Below are 17,659 nucleotides of genomic sequence, written 5' to 3' on the forward strand. Positions count from 1 at the left end.
ATTAGCAACCCTACAAGGCACAGTAGAATTGCTGCTTTAGGTTTACAAAACTAAATTCTTACGAGAGTAGACAGCCTCTCTTTGCTCCATGGAATAGCTGGTGGGTTGGAACTGCTCACCTTGGGGTTAGCAGCCCAACGCATAATTCCTGGGTATATAGGCCAAGCTTTTTATCCAATTCACAGGGCCCTTGGGGCATTTTTACAAGAATGGTCACCACACTGATACCTGCAGTAGAGAAGAGTTGGAGCCGAATTGGATGCCAATCAACAGACAACTGAAGAAGGAAACAAAAGAAAGATGATGATTGCTCATGACCAAGTGGCACACAGCAGCACATGCAATTGATATGCAGCATGGCAATAACTCTTAATGACATTGCAAGGAGTTGAAAAGGTCAGAAACTGAATGAGATTTATATTGCAGTACCATTCATGGAAGCTGAAAGCCCGTTCACCAAGCAGCATGGTCTAGTGCACATGGCTGTATGCCTATAAGGACACACACACACCAAGCACCCAGCAGGGGGTATTAGTCTGAAGAGGGGAATGGAAGTGTTGTGAATGTGGAAAAGGAGGGACAAAACACAAGCAGGGCCTGACATTGATCAGGGTTCACGGTGTGCTATAAAGTAGGCATGATTAATCACTTCCCTGTACCAGAAGGCTGAGCTAGATTTTTAAAGCAAATCGAGTGCCTGGAACACAATGGTTGTTAGCTGCTGTTGAGTCAGCCTCCAGTCCAACTCACTGTGACAACCAGCTCCCAGTGACTCCATGGGCAATATTTTCCCTGGTCCTGCACCATCTCTTTGGTTGTGCATCAGATTGTGATTCACAGGGGTTTTCGTTAACTGGTTTTCAGAAGTAGAATGCCAGGCTCTTCTTCATCGCTCATCTTAGTCTGGACACATCACAGAAACAGGTTCAGTCTCATAGCCGCACCCAACCAAGCTTCCCCATTTCAGTATCATAGCAACACAGAATCAGTTCAGTACCTCAGCAATAACCAAGCATCCCCCTGACAAATAAGTGTTGGATGCACATGAGTTTCATTGTCTTGGACTCAAACCCAGATCTCCCACATGGAAAAGGAGAATTCTACAACTGAACCACCAATTTACCCTCAGAATATAATATGTATCCAGTAAATGGTTATTAAGAATGTGGCTGCCAGGAAAATCCAGCAATTTCCTGCCAATGCTTAACACTAATATCTTCCCCCACACACTAGAAGGCTGCAGAGGAATGACTTTCTCCATGCCAGCCCTGGTATCTAGACAAGGGACCCAAACACTGAGCCACTGAGCCCCAGCAGGCTGGGGAGCAATGTCAAATTGGATGAGGTCAATCCTGGTTGAGTTAGTTTCCCTAAGCTCGCAGGGCAGTTTAGCATGTCCACAGCTGTGTTCTGAATAGCCATGCGATTACCACCGAGAGAAATTCTACATGCTTTCACACCCCATGCTAGTCGTTGCAGCCATCATTGAGTACAGTTCATGCTCATCACTATCTAGAACTCACGGTGACGCTGTGGGTGAGCCATTGGGCAAGTAACCTCAAGGTTGGCAGTTCAAAGGCACCAGTTGTTCTCTGAGAGGAAGGTGAGATGATCTGCTCCTGTCAAGATTTAGCCTGAGGAATTTTATATAGGGTCACAGTGAGTCAGGATCAACTCAATGGTGTGGGTTTGGTTTATTAGACCCACCATCAGATCATATTTAATGTATTTATTAACATGTATATTTGCCACAAATCCAATGTCTTATTTTTATCACTGCATTTCAATACAATTTGTGCCTTTGTGATTCTGTATTTCATTGGAGGTATTGGGAATATTATTCTGGGGAGTGGGCAGGTGTTCCATAGCCTTTCATAAATGCCAAAAGAATCCATGGGGTTGCAATGGTTAAGACCCTCTAATAGAGTTTATCAAAGAGCCCTGGAGGCACAATGGTTAAGTGCTCAGCTGCTATCCAAAAGGTTGAAGGTTTGAACCCACCAGTGGCTCTGTTCTTGGAAGAAAAACCAGGCAACTCATTCTTGTAAAGATTACAGCATAGAGAAGCCTAGAGCAGTGGTTCTCAAACTTCCTAATGCCACAACCCTTTCATACAGTTCCTCATGTTGTGGTGACCTCCACAACCATAAAAATATTCTCATTGCTGCTTCATAACTGTAACTTTGTTACAGTCACCCTGTGCAAGGGTCCCACAGGTTGAGAACCATTGGTCTAGAGAGCTCTGCACTGATGCATTGAGTCACTATGAGTTGGACTGGACTAGAAGGTTCCTAACAAAAACACCAACAATCCTTTTTTACCATGACCTTGTTAACTCAAAAAGATTAATAAGCAAATTCACAAATGAGGACATCCAGTTGCCCCTCCAAACTGGAGAAGCATAAGTTAAATGGTGACCCTGACCCCACGGTGTCCTCCAGCTGGTGCCATGATGCCTTTATTCCTTCTGCCTCTCAGTTCTGTGGAGAAGGGGAAAGGGAGGGAAAGAAAAAGAAAGAAATGAAAAGATAATTTTCCCAGCTTCTTCACATCACTGAATTGAACTTTACTTTTAGTAAAATTATTATGAAATGGAAATGGTGCTTTCACTATTTTGCTTTTAGGTGATATTCAGAGACATGGAGCTGGTCATTATTTGAGCCGGGGAGGTTAGTGTGCAGATTTTCTGAATATGGTTGAGCCAGCATGACCCCTTCCAGGCCTAGCATTTCCCTGGGCTATGAGAAGTTATAGACAGTCTACCCTCTTCTTCCTCTGACTTCGCTGCAAACCATGGACACACTGGTTCTGACTTGACCTGGCTCCAGTACAGAAAAAAATATCCTCCTTGCATAATTGTAGTGCTTGCATTGGAAGGCACCCAGAGACAAATCTCTCATCTGGTGGCATAATGGGTTATGTGTTGGGCTATTAACTGCAAGGTCAGCAGTTGGAATTCACCAGTCGCTCCTTTGGAGAAAGATGAGTCTTTCTTCTCCCATAAAGAGTTATAGCCTTAAATGAGTATAAAAACTCAAAATGCATTGGCAGAGATTCCACAGAGAATAAGCCTCCATTAAATCCCCTGGGACCATTCACCAAGGATGGGATTAAACCCTGCTCACCGTCAGTACATCAGAAAGTGTATTGTTGCAGATATGATTAGGTTAAAAATTAACATCTTATCATTTGTCTTTACTCTTAACACGTTTTTCATTTGTTCTTTTTTTAATTTTCTGCTTTCCTTTTTATTGAAAAAAGTAACTAATATCACTAAACAAGTAGAGAATTTGTTAAATGAAAACCTAATCGGTTATGTAAACTTTCACTGAAAACATAATACACTTTTATTTTTACAAAGAGTTATAGCCTTGGAAACCCAGGAAGCCGGAGTATTTTCTCTCGATTGGATTGTTATGCACCCAATGGCAATGAGTGTTGTTGGATTTTGTTTCTTTATTGTTTTCTGTAGCTATGGTGGGGTATAGGGTTTATGTGTTGGGCTGCTGAACGCAATGTCTGAAATGGCAAATTTGAAATCCCCAGCCACTCCAAGGGAGAAAGATGAGGCTTTCTACTCCCCTAAAGAGTTCCAGTCTCAGAGCAGCCAGTCCACAAAAAGAACAACATGGCTGGCCCCACTATGAGACATGATGCCCCTCAGTGACCAAGGGTGATACAGGGGACAGCACTGGAGACACAGTGTGCGAATTGCACCTAACCTGATTCCACCACACCGAGGCAAAATGTGGTGGAGTGCAGTGGAACAGCAAGGGAATGGAGTGGCAAGGTCCCCAGGGAATGCTGAAAGTGGACTTTGGGGCCAGGTTGTGGTGCCTCAACAGACTGGATTGGAAAACACTCCTAAGGTCCAACAAATGATCCTTGAACTAACTACAAGCTCTTCTTTCTTGATGTGTTTTGTTTTGTTCTTTGTCAGTGGTTTGTTTTTGTTGTTTTGTTGTCTGGTTCTATACTGTTGCTTTGTTTTCCTCTGTCTTGTTTTTGTGCATGGTAGTGGCTCCACAGGTCTCTCTAAATAAGACAGGCTGGATGAACTATCTGGAAGAAAAACAACAGGACCGACAGTTCCGGGGGCACTTGGGATAGGGGGAGGTGCGGGGGGGTAAGGAAGTGGTGTTAACAAACACAGGGACAAGGGAACAACATGGGACTCAAAATGGTAGTGAGGGGAAGTGGCAGGCCTGGTAGGGAATGATCAAGGGTAAGGTTACGTAAAGAAGAGGTATAGCTGTAACCCAGGTGGGGACGGAGCATAGTAGTGGGAGAGGAGGAAAGTCAAGGGAGATGGAGGAAAGAGCTAGGAGTCAAAGTGCATTTATAGAAGTCTAGACAAAGACATGTACATGCAAATATAAATATCATACAGTTTCCTTTGTAGTGGTAGACCCCCAATCATAAAATTATATTCTTTGCTACTTCGTAACTCTCATTTTGTTACAAGTTATGGATAGTGCCACCCTGTAAAGGGTTCGTCTAAGTCCCAAAGGGGTCACGACCCACATGGTGAGAACCGCTGCTCTAAATTTAGAGGAGTTTCTCATAAGGTCTATTTCACCATACTGTTAGAAGCTCAAGTGCATTTGTTGTTGTTGTTAGGTGCCGTCGAGTGGGTATGTCTCATAGCAACTCTACGCACAATATAATGAAACGCCGCCCTGTCCTGTGACATCCTCACAGTGGTTCTATGCTTGCGCTCATTGTTGCAACCACTGTGCTAATGCATCTTGTTGGGGACCGCCTCCCTTTTCCTGCCCTTTCATACCAAGATTTGGGACTTCCTCTAGAGCAGTGGTTCTCAACTTTCCTTATGCCATGATATTTTCATATCGATTCTCATTTAGTGGTGACCCCCCCAACCATAAAAATGATTTCATTGCAGCTTCATAACTGTAATTTTGTTACTGTTATGAGTCACGACACCCCTGTGAAATTTTCATTCCATACCCACAAAGGGGTCGCGACACACAGGTGAAGATCCCCTGCTCTAAACTAAGAGGAGATTCTCTTAAGATAGAATTCAGCATACTGGTAGATGCACAAGTTCTGTTGTTATTGGTGTTAGGTACCATCGAGTGGGTTTTGGCTCATAGTAACTCTATGCACAATATAATGAAATGCTTTCCCATCCTATGCCATCCTCACAGTGGTTCTTTTGCCTGTGCTCATTGTTGCAGCCACTGTGCTAATCCAACTTTTGGGTAGCTGCCTCTTTTCTGTGGCCTTTCAACTGTACCAAGACTTGTGTCTTCCTCTAGGGCAGTGGTTGTCAAATTTCCTAATGCCATGACCCTTTCACACAGTTCCTCATGTAGTGGTGACCCCCATCATAACATTATTGTTACTTCGTAACTGTAATTTTCCTACAGTTATGAATCATTTCACACCTGTGAAAGGGTCATTCGATCGCCAAAAGTGGTCGCAAACCACAGGATAAAAACCGCTGGTCTAAACTAAGAGGAGTTTCTCTTAATATCTACTTCACCCTATTGTCAGAAGCACAAATCCTATAGTTATTGTTAGATTCTGTTGTGTAGCTTTCGACGCCTAGCAACTCTAAGCACAATATGATGGAAAGGTTTCCTCTCCTGCGCCATCCTCCCAGTGGTTCTTTTGCTTGTGCGGATTGTTGCAGCCACTGTTGTATTCCACCGTGCTGTGGGCTGCCTCTTTTTGCTGCCCTTCTACTGAACCTAGATCTATGTCTCCCTCTAGGGCAGTGGTTCTCAACCTTCCTAATGCCATGACTCTTTCACACCATTTCTCATGTACTAGTGACCCCCCCCCCCCCAATCATAAAATTATTTTCCTTGTTACACCATAACTATAAATTTGCTATTGTTATGAATCAGGTCACCCATGTGAAATGCTCATTGTTCCCTCCTAAGACGTTGTGACCCACAGTTAGAGAACTATTACTCTACACTAAGAGTTTCTTTTAAAGTCTTCTTCAGCATATTGTTAGAGGCACAAATCCTGTTGTTTGGTGCCTTCGAATGGGTTTAGGCTCATGCCAACTCTATGCACCATGTAATGAAATGCTTTCCCGTCCTGTGCCTTCCATACAGTGGTTCCTTTGCTCACACTCATTTTTGCAGCCACTGTGCTAATCCATCTTGTTGGGCACTGCCTCTCTTTTCCTGCCCTTCTGTACCGAGATATGTGTCTTCCTCTAGAGCAGTGGTTCTCAACTTTCCAAATGCCACAACCACTTCACACCATTCCTCATGTAGTGGTGACATCCAACCATAAAATATTTGCATTGCTACATCATCATTGTAATTTTGCTTCTGTTATGGATCAGGCCACCCATGTGAAAGGTTCGTTAGTCTCCTCAAAGGCGTCTCGACACACAGTTGGAGAACCAATGGTCTAAACGAATAGGAGTTTCTCGTAAGGTCTACTTCAGAATATTCTTAGAAGCCCAAGTTCTTTTTATTATTGTTTGGTGCCTTTGAGTGTGTGTTGGCTCATAGCAACTGTATGCACAATATAATGAAACTCGGCCCCATCTCGTGCCATCTCACTGTGGTCCTTTGCTTGCGCTCACTGCTGCATCTATTCCATCTTGTAGGGGCTGCCTGACTTTTGCAGCCCTTCTGCTGTACCAACATTTGTGTCTTCCTCTAGGACAATGTTTCTCATACATCCTAATTCTGCGGCCCTTTCGTACAGTTCCCAATGTAGTGGTGGACCCCAAACATAAAATTATAAAATTATATTCATTGATATTTCATAACTGTACTTTTGCTACTGTTATGAATCAGGCCATCACTGTGAAGGGGTGTTTCGAAACACCCCCCACCTGAAAGTGTTCACGACCCAATGTTGAGAACCCTGCTGTAAACTAAAAAGAGTTGCTCTTAAGATTTACTTCAGCATATTGTTAAACACACAAGCCCTGTTGTTATTGTTGTTAAGTTCCGCGGAGGGGGTTTTGGCTCATCGCATCTCTATGCACAATATCATGAAATGCTTCCCAGACCTGTGCCATCCTGACAGTGGTTGTTTGCTAGTGCTCATTGTTGGAGCCATATTGGGGGGGGGCTGGCTATTTTTTGTTGCCCTTCTGCTCTACCAAGATTTATGTCTTCCTTTAGGGCAGTGGTTCTCAACCTTCCTAATGCCACAACATTTTCATACCGTTCCTCATATAGTGCTGACTGCCAAATCATAAAATTATTTTCATTGCAACTTTGTAACTCTAATTTTTCTACTGTTATGACTGGGTGACCACTATGAAAGGTTCATTCATCCCCCAACAGGGCTCGTGACCCAAAAGTTGAGAACCGCTGCACTAAACTAATAGAAGTTTCTCTTAAGGTCTACTTCAGCACATTATAAGAAACACAAGTCCTGTTGTTTTGTTGTCAGGTGCAGTCGAGTGGGTTCTGACTCATAGCAACTCTATGCTCCATATAATGTAACGCTGCCCCATCTTATGCCATCCTCACAGTGTTCCCTTAGCTTGAGCTCATTGCTGCAGCCACTATGCTATTCCATCTATTTGGGGGCTGACTCTATATTGTGGCCCTTCAACTGTATCAAGACTTGTGTCTTCCTGTAGGACTGTGGTTTTCAGCAATCCTAATGCCACGACCCTTTCATACAGTGCCTCGTGTAGTAATGACCCCCCAACCAAAAAAATTATACTGTTGCTACTTCATAACTGTAATTTTGCTACTGTTACGTATCGGCCCACGCCTATGGGAGGGTCATTTGAACACCCCCAAAGGATTTACCACTCACAAGTTGAGAACGGCTGCTCTAAACTAAGAGCAGTTTCTCTCAAGGTTTAGTTGAGCATACTGTTAGATGTATGATTCCTCCTGTTATTGATGTTCGGGCTGTGGAGAGGTTTTCGGCTCATAGCAACCCTGTGCACAATATAATACAGGCCTGCCCAGACTTGCATCATCCTCACAGTGGTTCTTTGCTTGCGCTCATTGTTGCAGCCACCGTGCAAATCCGTCTTGTAGGGACTTCCTCTCTTCTGCTGCCCTTCTACTGTATTTGCGTCTTCCTCTAGGACAGTGTTTCTCACCTTTCCTATTTCTATGACCTTTCCATACACTTCCCAATGTGTAGTGGTGGTCCCCAAAGCATTAAGGTTTTTTTCTACTGTTTTTCCATAACTGTAATTTTGCAAGTCTTATGAATCTAGTCACCCTGTGAAAGGGTTGTTAACCAACCAAAGTGGTCACAAATCACAGGTTGAGAACTGCTGTTCTAAATTAAGAGGAGTTTCTCCTGTGGTATAGCTCAGTATATTATTACACGCACGAGTGCTGTTCTTATTGTTGTTAGGGGCTGTCGAGTGGGTTTGGCTCATAGTTGGCTCATAACAACTCTATGCACAGTATCATGAAACACTGTTCCATCCTCTAATACCCTCACACTTTTCTTTTGCTTTCGCTCATTGTTGCAGTCTCTGTGCTAATCCATCTTTTGGGGGACTGCCTCTCATTTGCTGACCTTCTACTCTACCCAGATTTGTGTCTTCCTCTAGGGCAGTGGTTCTCAAACTTCCTAATGCACGACTCTCTCACACCATTCCTCATGTATTGGTGACCCCCCCAATCATAAAATTACTTTCCTTGTTACTTTATAACTAAAATTATGCTACTGTTATGAATCAGGCCACCATGTGATATAGTCATTCTCTCCCCCACCCCCCAAAAGGCATCACGACCCACAGTTTGAGAACTGCTATTCTACACTAAGAGGAGTTTCTTTTTAAGGTATGTTTCAGCATATTGTTAGAAGCACAAATCCTGTTCTTGTTTTTGGCTGCCTTCGAGTGGGTTTTGGCTCATACCAACTCTATGCACAATGGAATGAAACGTTGTCCTGCCCTGTGGATCCTCACAGTGGTTCTTCTGTTTGCGCTCATTGTTGCGGCCACTGTGGTAATCCATCTTGTTAGGGACTACCTCTCTTTTCCTGCCCTTCCGTACCAAGATTTGTGTCTTCCTCAAGAATAGTGGTTCTCAACTTTCTGAATGCCACTACTATTTCATACCAGTCATCATGTAGTGGTGACACCCCAACCATAAAATATTTTCATTGCTACATCATAACTGTAATTTCGCTTCTGTTATGGATCAGGCCACCCATGTGAAAAGTTCATTAGTCTTCTAAAGGCACTGTGACACAGTTTGAGAACCACTGGTCTAAACTAAGGGGAGTTTCTCTTAAGGTCTACTTCAGCATATTCATAGAAGCACAGTCCTGTTGTTTTTGTTTGGTGCCTTTGAGTGTGTGCTGGCTCATAGCAACTCTATACACAAGATAATGAAACGTGACCCCGTCTCGTGCCAACCTCACAGTGGTTATTTTGCTTGTTGTCATTGTTGCAGCCATGGGCTAATCCAACTTTTGGGGGGCTCCCTCTCTTTTGCTGCCCCTCTACTGCCCTTTCATTCATTTTCTCAGGTAGTGATGAACCCCCAATCATAAAATTATTTTCATTGCTACTTCGTAACTTTAATTTTGCTACAGTTATGAATCAGGCCTCCACTGTGAAAGGGTCATTTGACCCCCCCAAAGGGCTAGCGACCCACAGGTTGAGAACCACTGCTCTATACTAAGAGGAGTTTCTCTTAGGATCTACAGCACCATATTGTGAAAAGCATGAGTCCTACAGTGATTGTTGTTAGGTGTTGCCCAGTGGGTTTCAACTCTCAGCAACTCTACTCACAAGATAATGAAACGCTGCCCCGTCCTGTGCCATCCTCACAGTGGTTTCTTGTCTGCACTCATTGTTGCAGCCACTGCGCTAATCTATCATCTGGGGGTCTGCCTCTCATTTTCTGCCTTTCTGCTCTGCCAAGATTTCTGTCTTGCTCGAGGACAGTGGCTCTCAACCTTCCTATAATGCCACAGGCCTTTTATACCACTCCTCATGTAGTGGGTACAATCCCAGTCATAAATTTATCTTCATTGCTACTTCATAACTGTAATGAAGCTACTGCTATGAATTGGGCGACCCCTGTGCAAGGGTAGTTCATCACCCTAATGGAATCGTGACCCACAGGTTGAGAATTTCTGCTCCAAACTATGAAGAATGTCTCTTAAGATATATTTCAGCACATTGTTAGAAGCAAAAGTCCTGTGGTTATTGTATTTAGGTGCCTTCAAGTGGGTTTTGGCTCATAGCAACTCTATGCAAAATATAACGAAACGCTCCCCCATCCTGTGCATTCCTCACAGTGGTTCTTTGCTTGCGCTGGTTGTTTCAGCCACTGAGCTATTCCAACTTGGAGGGGCTGCCTCTCCTTTGCTGCCCTTCTACTCTACCAACATTTGTGTCTTCCTCTCGGACAGTGGTTCTCAATCTTCCTAATTCCACGACCCTTTCATGCAGTTCCCAATATAGTGGTGGACCCCCAGTCATACAAAATTTTCGCTGATATTTCATTACTGTAATTTTGCTAATCTTATGAATCAGGCAACCCTTGTGAAAGGGTCATTCAACCCACTCACTCCCCAAAAGGGTTCGTGATTCATAGGTTGAGAACCCTGCTCTAAACTAAGAGGATTTCTCTTAAGATCTACATCAGCATATTGTTAGAAGCTCAAGTCCTTTTTGTGTTGCTGTTAGTTGCCATCGAGTGGGTTTTGACTCTCAGCAACTCTATGCACAAGATAATGAAACGCTGCCCCGTCCTGTGCCGTCCTCACAGTGGTTTGTTGATGGCACTCATTGTTGCAGCCACTGAGCTATTCCATCTTGTAGGGTCTGCCTCTCACTTGCTGCCCTTCTGCAGTACCACGTTTTGTGTATTCCTCTTGGGCAGTGTTTCTGAACCTTCTTAATGGCATGGCTCCTTTATACAATTCTTAATGTTTTGGTGATCCTCCAACAGTAATTTTTTTAATTGTTACTCCATTACTGTGATTTTTCTACTGTTATGAATTGGGCAACACCTGTGAGAGGCTCGTCTGAAACCCCATAGGGGTCGCGACCCACAAGTTAAGAACCACTACTCTAAATTTAGAGGAGTTTCTCTTAAGATCTTGTTCAGCATATTGTTAGAAGTACACGTCCTGTAGTTATTGTCGTTAAGTTCCGTCGAGTGGGTTTTGACTCTTAGCAACTCTATGCACAATATAATGAAACGCTGCCCTGTCCTGTGCCACCCTCACCGTGCTTGTGTGCTTGGCCTCAGTGTTGCAGCCACTGTGCTAATCCAACTTGTTGGAGACTGCTGCTCTCTTCCTTCCCATCTGTACCAAATTTGTGTCTTGCCCTAGAGAAGTGGTTCTTAACCTTCCTAATGCCACTACCCTTTCATATCGATTCTCATTTAGTGGGGACCAGCAACCATAAAATTATTTTCATTGGTACTTTGTCACTGTAATTGTACTACAGTTATGAATTGGGCCACCCCTGTGAAAGGGTCATTCTACCCTCCCAAGGGGCGCGACCCACAGGTTGAGAACTGCTGCTCTAAAGTTAAAGGACTTTCTCTTAAGTCCTACTTCACCATATTGTTAGAAGCACAAGTCCTGTAGTTATTTTTGTTGAGTGCTGTTGAGTGGGTTTCTGGTCACAAGAACTCTATGCACAATATAATGAAATGCTGCCCAGTCCAATGCCATGCTCAGAGTTGTTCATTTGCTTGTGCTCATTGTTGCAGCCACTGGGTTAATCAATCTTGTAGGGGCTGCCTCTCCTTTGCTGCCCTTCTACTCTACCAAGAATTCTGTCTTCCTCTAGGGAAGTGGTTCTCAACCTTCCTAATGCCACGACTCTTTCATACCATTCCTCATGTAGTGGTGACTGCCAAATCATGAAATTATTTTCATTGCTACATCATAACTCTAATTTTTCCACTTTAATGAACGGCCCACTGCCATGAAAGGGTCATTCGTTCCCCAAAAGGGGTCACAACCCTCAGTTTGAGGACCGCTGCGCTAAACTAATAGGAGATTCTCTTAAGGTCTACTTAGGTACATTGTTAGAAAAACAAGTCCTATTTTTTTCTTGTGGATTTTGACACATAGCAACTCTATGTCAATATAATGAAACACTGTCCCGTCTTGTGCCATCCTTGCAGTGTTTCTTTGGCTTGTGTTTATTGTTGCAGCCACTGTGCTATCCCATCTATATTGGGGCTGACTCTATTTTGTTGCCCTTCAACTGTATCAAGAATTGAGTCTTCCTCTTGGACAGTGGTTTTCAACATTCTTACTCACGACCCTTTCATCCAGTTCCTCATGTAGTCATGACCAACCAACCATAAAATTATTTTTGTTGCTACATCATAGCTGTAATTTTGCTACTGCTATAATTAAGGCCACCCCATGAAAGGGCTGTTTGACCCCCAAAGTAGACACGACCCACAGGTCGAGAGCCGCTGCTCTAAACGAAGGGGAGATTCTCTTAAGGTCTTCTTCAGCATATTGTTAGAAGCACAAGTCCTGTTGTTATTGTTGTTGGGTGCAGTCGAGTGGGTTTGGCTCATAGCCACTCTCTGCACATTATAATGAAACTCTGGGGGTCTTAAAGGCTTGAAGGCAAACAGGCTGAAATCTAGCTCAGAAGCAACAAAGCCCACAGAGAAGAAGCACACAAGCCTAAGTGAACACGAGGTGTTGAAGGGATCAGGTAGCAGACACCAAAGAACAAAAACCATTATTGTGTGATCACCTTCCCCACATAAACGCTGAAGATGAATGTGTGCATAAGTAAGTGTGGTGAAGAAGGCTGATGGTGCCCGGCTATCAAGCGATATAGCGTCCCGGGTCTTAAAGGCTTGAAAGTAAACAAGCAGGCCCAGAAGCAACAAAGCCCACATGGAAGCATCACACCAACATGTGTGATCATGAAGTGCTGAGGGGACCAGTTTTCAAGCAACAAAGGCGGGAGTGGGGATTATATCATCGTGAATGAGGGGAGTGCATGACGGGGGACCAATGCCCACCTGTAGACAACTGGACATCCCTTGTGGAGGGGTAGTGGGAAGGAGATGAGTCACTCAGGGTTCAGTGTAGCAATAATGAAACCCACAACCTTCCTCTAGTTATTAAACACTTCCTCCCCCCACCTCTCATGATCCCAATTCTACCTTGCAAACCTGGTTAGACCAGAAGATACACAGCGGTACAGATGGGAACTGGAAACACAGGGAATCCAGGACAGATGAACCCCCCAGGACCAGCAGTGAGAGTGGCGATACTGGGAGGGAAGTGGGTGTAGAAATGGGAAACCGATCACAAAGATCTACATATAACTTCCTCCCTGGGAGATGGGCAACAGAAAATTGGGTGAAGGGAGACGCCGCGCAGTGTAAGATAAGAGGAAATAATAATTTATAAATTATTAAGGGTTCATGAAGGAAGAGGAGCAGGGTGAGAGGGGGAGAGGGGAAAGGGGAAATGAGCTGATTCCAGGAACCCAAGAGGAAAGCAAATTTTGAGAATGATGAAGGCAACGAATGTATAAGTGTGCTTTACACAATTGGTGTATGTATGGATTGTGATGAGTTGTATGAGCCCCAATAAAATGATTTTAAAAAAGAAAAAGAAAGAAATGTCTATAAATGAATGAAGGCAACATATGTACAAAATGCCTGATGCAATCAATATGGATTGCAACAAAAGTTGTAAGAGTCTCCAATAAACGATTTTTAATAAAAATGTATATATAATAAATATTTTCCTAACTTATATAAATGATTAATAAGAATAAAATTAAGCAGCCTGGGGTTTTTTATAGGAAAAAATAATGATAAAAGAACAAATGAGAGATTCAGCAGGAAGCAATGGATAGGAAAATATTATAAGGAAAGTTTTCTCTTATATGGAATGTACATTCTCTTACATGACAACAATCAGAATATGCCGTAAGAACCTCAGACCAAATACTAGAATAAAATAGAGGAAAAAAATTCCCAACCCTTCAATAAAATGCTATATGCTTTCGATGATTTTCACAAAAGGTCAAATTCTTTAACAAAATATTTTGTTCATTGAAATTTTTAATTATGCATAAATTTATGTCTACTTGCATTACATCTCATAAAAAGGCATAAGAATTGTTTTTTCACTATCTAAAACTAAATAGAAGATAGTGAAGGTGAAAAAATAGCTTTCGTGAATGTTGCTTTGAAATACAAATGGCATTGTCCTTAGAAATTATAATGATTTAATTTTTAAAAATCATTTTATTAGGGGCACATACAACTCTTATCAAAATCCATACATACATCAGTTGTGTAAAGCACATCCGTACATTCATTGCCCTCATCATTCTCAAAACATTTGCTCTCCACTTAAGGCCCTGGCATCATGTCCTCATTTTTCTCCGCCCTCCCTGTTCCCCCCTCACTCATGAACCCTTGATTATTTGTCAGATCTTACATATTTTGTCTCCCTTCACCCACTTTTCCGTTGTCCATCCCCCAGGGAGGAAGTTATACGTAGATCCTTGTAACTGAGGTCTCAGAGCAGCTGGGTGTGATGCAGGGGAAGCTCTGGAAGCAGCTGCAGACACTGCGGGAGTTGGCAGCCCAACAGTGAGGGTCACTGCATCCGTGGGTACCAGAAACCTGGCTGGGGTTGCTTATTCCCCTAGATGCTACCCCTGCCTTGAAGAGAACCGTGACAGAGGCCATGTTGACATTGTCAGGAAAAGATGAGTCCTTCACTGTTTCCTCTTCCCACAAACTTTTGAGGAGAGCCTGCAGGGCAGGGGCTCAGCTCCCTGGCTCCAGTCAAATGCCCTTCCCCACAGCCACACCCTCGCCAGCCCCAACTCCCCATGCCCTGGGTTTGCTTCTTGAATCCAGAGGAGCAGCCTGGGCAAAGACCATGAAGAACCTTGTCCTTCAGGCAGCCCCTTTGATTGGGTCCCTTGACCTCCAGAGTGTGGACACATGTACACTAACTGTTGGGGGACTCAGGCTGTCACCACAGGGGCCAGGATCTGAAGAGGATGCTGGCACTGCAGGGCTTCCTGAGGGAAGTCGAGGACTTGCAGAGCTGGCTGAGCAGCCAGCAGCAGGTGGCCAGAGGAGAGAGGACTATGAGCACACCCTAGTGAGGAAGGGGCTAGGGGCAAGGAAGGTGCCCTGGAGCCGAATGAAGACGGGTAGTGGAGGGGGGCTGCATGCACAAGGGGCTGATGGGGAACATCAGTCTGGACTGAGGACAGCTGTGGCTTCCTATTCCCCTCTCTGCGTAGAGGGGCAAGTTCTGTGGCTGTTCAGTCCTGCCCTGCCCAGTCACTCACTGAGGTGTCTCACAGCCCACCAGCCAGGGCCCCCTGTGACCCCTCTCCTCTCTTCTCAGCTCCTCTTAACCAAGTTTGCAATGTTTCGGCACCAAGTGAAGATGGGTGGCCACCAGGGGGCAGCCTGCCCCACTAGCGGAGAGCCTGCTGGAGTGGCGGCCCAGCACTGCCCCCAGGGCCCAGCAGTGGTGACAGGACCTACAGTGAGTACCAGCAACCTGGAGCAGGGGTGAGTTTGGGAGGAGGTGCTGGGCATGGGATGAAGAGGCTTCCAGGGAGACCCTTGCTGTGCTGCGGCTCTGCCAAACCACTGTCTCTGGAGAGGACCCGAGTTCAGGGAACCCAGGGCAGCCCCTGCTGTCTGCGGCCTGTGGAGTAGGCAAAGCTGGGTCGGTTCATCAGGGAGCCTGGTCACAAAGCCCACTTAGCAGGGTCACTTTCCCAAGCCACGGGCTCAATGCACCTGCAGGGGCGTTCTGGGAAGAGTTGAGCTGGGCTGAGGATGCCCTGCACAGCCCCAGGCTGACCCAGGTCACAGTACAAGCTACTGCGTTTCCAGCCCAGATGGAGCTTAGGCGAGATCCCAATTTGCCCATGATCCTAGCCCAGAGGCTGGCCCAGAGTTCAGGGGCCCGGCATTTGCTGCATGCAAGAACCATGGAGGGGTGCAGCTTCTACCTTTGAAGGGTGTGCAGTCTCCTCCAAACACACAGCATGCCTGGGTGGCACACAACGTGGCTACCTGCCGTGTGCTGGGCTTTAGAATGACCCCACCTGCTGACTCATGGGGATCCTCCAGAGGGTTTGCAAGTCAGTAAATCTTTCCAGGAGCAGGGAACCTCTTATTTATCCTGAGGAGCAGTTAGTGGGACTGAACCAGGCAACAGCCCAACACTTCCCAAGCAGGCCTCCTAGAGCATCGTTAGAGCAAGGGGTAAACTGCTAGTGATAATGGGCTCCTGGGAGGAGACTTTGCAGAAAGGCCTAAAGCGCCGAGCAAGATCTCAGGACGGTGGCCCGTTGGGAGCTTAGGACAAATTCTAAACCCAGCCAGGAAGCTGATGGGTTGACCAGACAGAAGCTGAGGGGGAGGAATGAGCATGCTGGGATAACTGCTGACCCCCGCCTGGGGGCAGGGCTGCCTGGTTGGAGCTGTGGGAGCTGACTCAGGCCAGACCCCACCTGCTCTGAGACGCTGAGGCCACCCTCAAAGTTCACAGCCAACTGTCTCACGTGCTCGTCCGTATCCAGGTGGGTGCCTGGGGGAGGGGGTGGCTTCTGCAAGTGCTGCCACCCCAGGCCCAGAGTCCCACACTCAATGCTCAGGCCCTTGGCCACCATGCTATCTCAGGAGAAAGCCACAAGCCTCCCAGATGCTGTGTCCCACTGGGTGGAGGCCCCCCTGAGGAGACATGGATCGCACCAATGAATCACACAATCTGCCTCTGACAACTTGAGGCCTCCTCACCCCCCACTATCATCACCCCAGTGCCGCTTCCCACTCTGGACTAGAGTGAATAGGTATTAGCAAGAGATAAAACTCACGACACATGGAACCCAGGAACAGGAATGGGAATAGAGATACCAAAAGGGTAGGGGGAAGGGAGGTAGAGGATGGGAGGAACGGGAACCGATAGCAATGAATGACATATAACCACACACCCCTCGCAGGGAGAGGAGCAACAGAAACCTGAGGATAAAAGAGACAATGGTCGATGTGAGATATGAAAATAATAACAATCTATAATCTACCAAGGAACCATGATTGGGGGAGGAGGAAAAAAAGAGGAGCTGATCCCAAGGGCTCAATAGAAAGTAAATGTCTAGAAAAGAATGATGGCAATATACGTATGACTATGTCAGATACAATTGGTGTATGGATTGTAACAAGAGTTGTAAGAGCCCCCAATAAAATAAATAAATTTAAATTTAAAAAAAACACCAAAAACCTCCATCTGCACAGTGAGGCAGTGAAGGGACAAGAGTCCTGAGTCCCTCGGCTCTCACACAAGGCCACCAAAGGCTACCTCTAAGTGGGGGTCTGGAAAAGTTGTGGATGGGTGGGCAAAGCTATCAAGCGGCCCATGAGGGACTTCATTGGCCCTGGAGAACTGGGTGGGAAGGAGGGGTGGCGGGCAGAGCTGAGGCCGAGTAGACACTTGGTAAGGCTGTGGGATTGAGCGGCAGAGACATGGAGGTTTGGACATGAGTGTTGGTGGACTCAGGCCGGCTGTGACGCTGCCTCGGTACCAGGTCCCCTCACCCCGTGCTCTCCCGTGCTCTCCCAGGCTCCAGGTGCAAGACTATGCCTCCTGGGCAGCCAGTGTGCAGTGAGATTTGCAGGTGGTGGAGGAGCCCCAAGACCCCGGCAGTGGAGCCCAAAGCTTCAGTGTCCACCAA

General features: G+C 45.5%; 1 protein-coding gene across 2 annotated transcripts in view; it reads right to left on the bottom strand.

Annotated features, from left to right (window-relative positions):
• Window positions 1-316: 316 nt before the first annotated feature.
• Window positions 317-17,659, bottom strand: part of LOC142436710 (thyrotropin-releasing hormone-degrading ectoenzyme-like) — a 323,943-nt gene continuing 306,600 nt past the window's right edge. For both annotated transcript variants that reach the window (XM_075540189.1, XM_075540186.1), the window contains one exon: window positions 317-2,480. The gene's annotated coding sequence lies outside the window, so the exon portion shown is untranslated. The remainder of the gene's footprint in view (window positions 2,481-17,659) is intronic.

Source organism: Tenrec ecaudatus, unplaced genomic scaffold (assembly GCF_050624435.1).
Source record: "Tenrec ecaudatus isolate mTenEca1 unplaced genomic scaffold, mTenEca1.hap1 Scaffold_547, whole genome shotgun sequence".
In the NCBI taxonomy this organism is placed as follows: Eukaryota; Metazoa; Chordata; class Mammalia; order Afrosoricida; family Tenrecidae; genus Tenrec; species Tenrec ecaudatus.